The sequence below is a fragment of the Arctopsyche grandis genome, chromosome 9, assembly GCF_051622035.1.
Source record: "Arctopsyche grandis isolate Sample6627 chromosome 9, ASM5162203v2, whole genome shotgun sequence".
NCBI lineage: Eukaryota > Metazoa > Arthropoda > Insecta > Trichoptera > Hydropsychidae > Arctopsyche > Arctopsyche grandis.
In genome coordinates, this window is record NC_135363.1 from 4145136 (window position 1) to 4151135 (window position 6000).

Genomic DNA, 6000 nt, shown 5'->3' on the forward strand with positions numbered 1-6000 from the left:
GTCATAAATTTTTGTGAAGAAACTTATATCAGCCACCCTCAATCGTCGGGACATCAGCTGCATTTCGCATTCGCAAAATGGAATTGTTACGAAGGTGTGTAAGATGGCTTTCCAAAAAACCAACGAATAGTGAAGTTGTATAGAAAGTACAGTTCCAGTTTCTCTTAAATCCAGCTTACAACGTAGCAGTCAACAGTTAAGGTGGATCTACATCCATAAAAGCTTGCGAGGACCTTCTCGCAAAATCGAGAATTGGAGACAACACCGAGTAACCAATAGTTAAGATTATGTAAATCTTCCAATACTTGTCACATAAAAGCTACATACCTGAACCAAAATTAGGTAGGTATGAAAAAATGACAATTCACAATGAACAGCTTTTATTTTATCAATACTGATGATTATTATTAATTTCACTCCCGTACCAAAATTAGGTATGTATGAAAAAATGATAATTCACAATGAACAGCTTTTATTTATTTTTTTATCAATAATGATGTTTTGGACTGAAGTCGCATTACCATTTATAAGTAACTCTACCTTTGATTGGGACTTCCTTAGTTGTAATGATGACCCTTATGTCATAGAACAATTAAACAAACATGAAGTTCGTTGCAAACGAGTGCTTTATATTAAGACAGGTATTCATCTGCCTTGGTTGAAAGTGCTTCGAAAAAGGAATTATATAGACCATTGAGGTCTATAGAAAATATCTCAGATCTTAACGAATCATCTGATACGAATTCAATTGTGGAAAATATATTTGTTGAAAACCAAGTAGATGAAGTGGAAGACAATGACCATGAAGTTAAGATGGAAAAGATATCAACATTTTTGAACTCATTAAAATCCAATATAATGTGTAATATTGATAATACGTCCATGAAAAATATAGATTCCATGATTGAAAATTTGGCAATTCGCAGTAGACGAAAACAATTAAATGAATGGTTAATGAATTAGGGTAAAGAGGCGAAGCACTACCGTAGGTCGGCTATTAACGTACAACCTACGGCTATTTCAAGACAAAAGCCTGGAATAGCCGAACAAGAGGCAAAAAGAGATTAAAAGGTGGACAGTTTGTGGATGAACCCAAAAGAATCCAAAAAGAGACGGAGAAATTTGGGGGAAAGTGTTTCTCAAAACACTGGGACTGATTCGACCATGATTGTGGATCCACTAGATTTCCTCCCCGACTGACACAGTAAAAAGCGTATATGAAACAACACTGTCGTTTCACTCGCTATACCATAAAACAAAAATGGTTTAAGCAACATCCGTGCGTTAACTTAAAGCCCCACCGAAAGTCAAACTGTATTTTGGACTTAAACAAAAATATGAATGGTGTTGATCGTGCTGACCGATAAATCGAGAATTTGCAATTGTTTTTGAGCCAATTGAGTGCACGGTGCACGGACACACGGTGATATCTTCTTGGAACAGAACTGCGAAAACAAATCCAAATAGTATAATATTCATGTCCTGTTCGCCGTGTACTGTTACAACTGTGTATGTGTGAAGGTCGATCGACAAGTCACAAATATATTTAAAATGACTAATACCCTGCAATACTAAATATTTGTATCAACAGGATAATATTTCCAAGACTTGTAAATATTGTAAATACAATGACAGGTCAAAACAATGTAAAAGTTTTGAAGTCTTTAACAAACTTCCTGGTGGTCTGAAACCAAAACAATTGTATTTGTTCTTCAGGAAGAAGAAAATAGAGAATACAAGCAATACCCTCGGTCCTCCGAAACTGACCGAAAAACCGACAGTTAAAAAAATAAAAACAAAAAAAATACTTTAATTTGTAATATATAATTATGTTTATGTTTTAAGTGTATAACAATGGCTTCAGAACGTATAAGTAAAGCAATTACGATTGGAAAAAAAAATTATGGGCATTTTAACCTTAACCGCTTAGCTGCCCAAAGCGCCTTAAGGCGCAAGCAGCCGTATCTATTATACCATATCGGCTGGGCGTCTAAGTGGTTAAAAAGTAACAGTATATCGAATGATAATAAGACATTTATAATTAATTCAGTAAAACAATTAGTTAAATATATATGTGAAAAAGAAAATAGTGATAAGGAACAATTTATGGATGTTATAAGTGATTTTAAAAATTTGAAAAACAATATAGAAAAAGACATCAATCTATTAAAAAGCAACGACAATAAAAAAATAAATTACGCTGAGGCAGCGAAAAAAGAAGTTACATTAATAATACCAAAAGAAGTTCAACAAACAAATAAAACTAAAGAAGAATGTAAAAAAATAATTAAACCGGATACACTAAAAATAGGAATACAGGGTGTTAAAAAAATTAGTAATGGTGGAATTGCAATAACATGTCTAAAATGTGCCAACTAAAATTTGAAACTACTTTGAAATACTTTCAAAGTTAAGACATATTTATATTTTGAATAGGAAAACCCCTAAGATCTAAAATCAACAAGCCGACGTAAGTATTAGTGATATTTTTATGATAAATACAAAAAGACCAATACCTTTAAATACCAAACGATTTTCAATTATATTTAAAGAAGCACTCAAGCGGTGACATCTTCAAAAAAAGATAATTCGGACAACACCCCTATCGAAGCGAGGCTTAGAGCTTTGGAAATTAGCTCAGACACTGCTTCGGGATCCACTAATTTGATCCCAATGTCAACAGGAATAAAAGAGGAACTAACAGGTGTCCTAGAATGCCCCACTCCAAAGGATAAATGTCCAATATGCAAAGCTACGTACGACGACGCCCATGCGTTGTAAGATATGTGCAGATTATTTCTAAACCTGATATATAAATTATGACATATAATTTCAGGGTGGACTGCCCACTTAACGAGATTTAAATCCCACTTATCCTGCACTTCTAATACTAGACTAGACTTTGAAAACAAATTGAAAAGGGGAAGAGCCAATTTTTTAAGATTAGTAATTAGATCAAAAGGCTATTCGGATGACACCAGAGAAGAAGCTGCTTTAGAACTAATGCGATTGGGCTCCAAATCTGATGTACCCATAGAAAAAAACCATAGCCATCACTGATGATCTAAGTGAAATTGTACACGTTTTGGAAGTCTCTGTTCAGAAGAACAATGATAATCTTTTCAATTTACAAATGAGGCTTGCAGAAACCCAAGTTGCCTGTGCTGCAATGGTCAATGACGCTCATAGTAGCATTAGATCAAAAATGGAGACTCTAATTCACACATTGCAAACTCAAACAGGAAAGGATGACACAGCTTTTGGGGGGTTATCCAGAGGAGCCACTCAGGATTCCGTGTCAGGTATTGACAACCGAAATCTATTACAAACTTCCTGGTGGCCTAAAACCAGAACAACAATTCTTTATCTTCTTCGGGAACAAGGAAAAAGAGATCACAAGCATCATCCTTGGTCTGCCGAAATTGCCCGAGGCCGACATAAACGAGGACATCGTCAACCAGGGATTCTCCGTATCTAAAATGATACACACGAAGACGAAGGAGCTGAGAAGCAACGTCACCGAGCTATACTTGGTGTTCTTCAAGTCATCCGTAGCCACAAAGAAGATCAAGGAAATCCGGTACGTTTGCTACACTAAGGTCAGTGTAGTAAGCTATTCAAATAAACATAACTCAGTGTTTCACATGCCAATAATATGGACAAGTGTCGAAAAACTGTAATCATCAGGCCAAGTGCATCAAACGCGCTGGCGCTCACCTCACCGCCTAATACTAATGTTTAAGTGTTTGGTAAGAAGTTTAGTTGTATTTATAAATATGCTGTTTGCGTAATGTTTAAGTGTTAATATTACTTGAAATGCTTGTCTGCTGATTCGATTCGCATGATCAGAACCTCTACAATGGAGATACAAAACCTTGCTGTATCGGTCAGTGAGCACTACCTGGAGACTGTCGAGTCCAAACTCGACCTACTGCTTCAAGAGATGTCTGAGGTGAAGCATCATCAGAAGAGTACATCAGTTGCGATAAAAAGCGCAGTTTTGAATGCGATGTTGAATAGATTTAAAAAAAGGATAGAAAAATCGTTTTGACCTATCAATACATCAAAGTATCACATGACCGTCTAGTCAATTTGCATACAGAATATCTGGAAACAATCGAAGACAATGATCAAGCAGAAATATTAGATAATGAGTTTGAGATAATTGAAATGTCACTCCAGAAAATTATGAAGTGACATGGCAAATATTAGACAAACGATAAAAGTGGCCCTTCTGGGACGAAGAGCCCGAGCTGTGGTTCGCACGACTCGAAACACAGTTTTCGTGCGCGCTTATGAAGTCGGACGAGGCGAAATTTGCCACGGTCGTGGGACTCCTCGACAATAAGTTCCTCCCGCTGATCCGAGACATCCCTTTGGAGCAGGCGAAAGGAAGCCGATATGAAACCGCCCAAAAAAGACTGGTAGAGGCATTCTCGGACAGCCACGAAAATCGCATCAACAAACTGATGGCGAACCTTCAAATCAGCGACAGCCGACCATCAGATGTTTGGTTCCAGATGAAGGCGACCGCGAGCAACACGTGCTCGACAGACTTTTTGAGTCATGTGGACGCGAAGACTTGATAGCCTCGGCTTTATAATTTTTTGTTGTTATTTTGTATTGTATGTATTAACAGTTTTGCTATTTGAATAAATAAATAAATAAACTTGCATTTTGAGTGCCCTTGGTCCTGACCCTAAGCGGAAATGCTTGTCTGCTGATTCGATTCGCATGATCAGAACCTCTACAATGGAGATACAAAACCTTGCTGTATCGGTCAGTGAGCACTACCTGGAGACTGTTGAGTCCAAACTCGACCTACTGCTTCAAGAGATGTCTGAGGTGAAGCATCATCAGAAGAGTACATCAGTTGCGATAAAAAGCGCAGTTTTGAATGCGATGTTGAACCTATCCACTACGTCACATGTTCCTGTACGTATGGGTCCGCGTCATTCTACTCGCCAAGTATCTGACAATGTCATTGATATCGATGCGTTGCAGAGTGGCCAAATGAGTCGACGTGCATCGCTGACGTCACCTAACAACTGTCAAATGTATACAATAACAACAACACCATCTTCAAAACTGCCATTATTGTATTCATCATATGGTGCAGCTTCAAAATTCGGTGCAGATTCTCTTAATGCTGTTACGACCGTTTCTTCAGCTGATTTTCCTGTCTATGCTATCCCTGCCGATACCATCGCTTCAGATGTTATTCCTCCTGCTGTCGCCTCTGCTACTGGTGGTGCTGTTACTGATGATTCCCTTAAGAACACCACGCTATCTCGTCTTTCTAGGCAATTAATTACTGGAACTGGATCGACTAGCACCCTATTAAATAGTAAAGTTATTCATGTTTTCTATCTACATAAAGACACCACCGTTGAATCGTTAATTAATTATGTTAACCTAAAATTGCCAACCAGTGATGCTGCAGCTGTGAAATTGAACTCTAAGGGTCCCAATGTAAACTCATCATTTAAACTATCTATCGTCGAAGCTGCCTTTACGAGTGCCTTGGTACCGGACTTTTGGCCCACTGGTATAGCATTCAAACCGTGGAAATTTCGTGGTAGCCTTGCACCATCGCAAAAATATGGTGCGCAAGATTAGTCGGATGACAATTCTGTACCAGAATGTAAGGGGTCTCAACTCCAAAACAGTTGATGCGCAAGATCGAAGAGGACCGAAGAGCTCAAACCGCGGCCCCCATAACAACAAGACAACTTTCGACACGTGTCGGTTCCACCAGAGGTACGGAAACCGCGCGAACAGATGCAAACCACCGTGCAGTTTTAAAAAATCAGGAAACGAGTAAGCCCGTCAGTCAACTCAACAACCTGATGAACACCCGTATAAATAAAAAATGACCTAACGTACATGCAAAGACTACATATAAACAATTTGTGGATCGAAATGAATACCAGAAAAGACAAAGGTGAAAGTGACTTAATAATAAAATATTTTAATGGAGTGCCTAAAATAATAAATAAA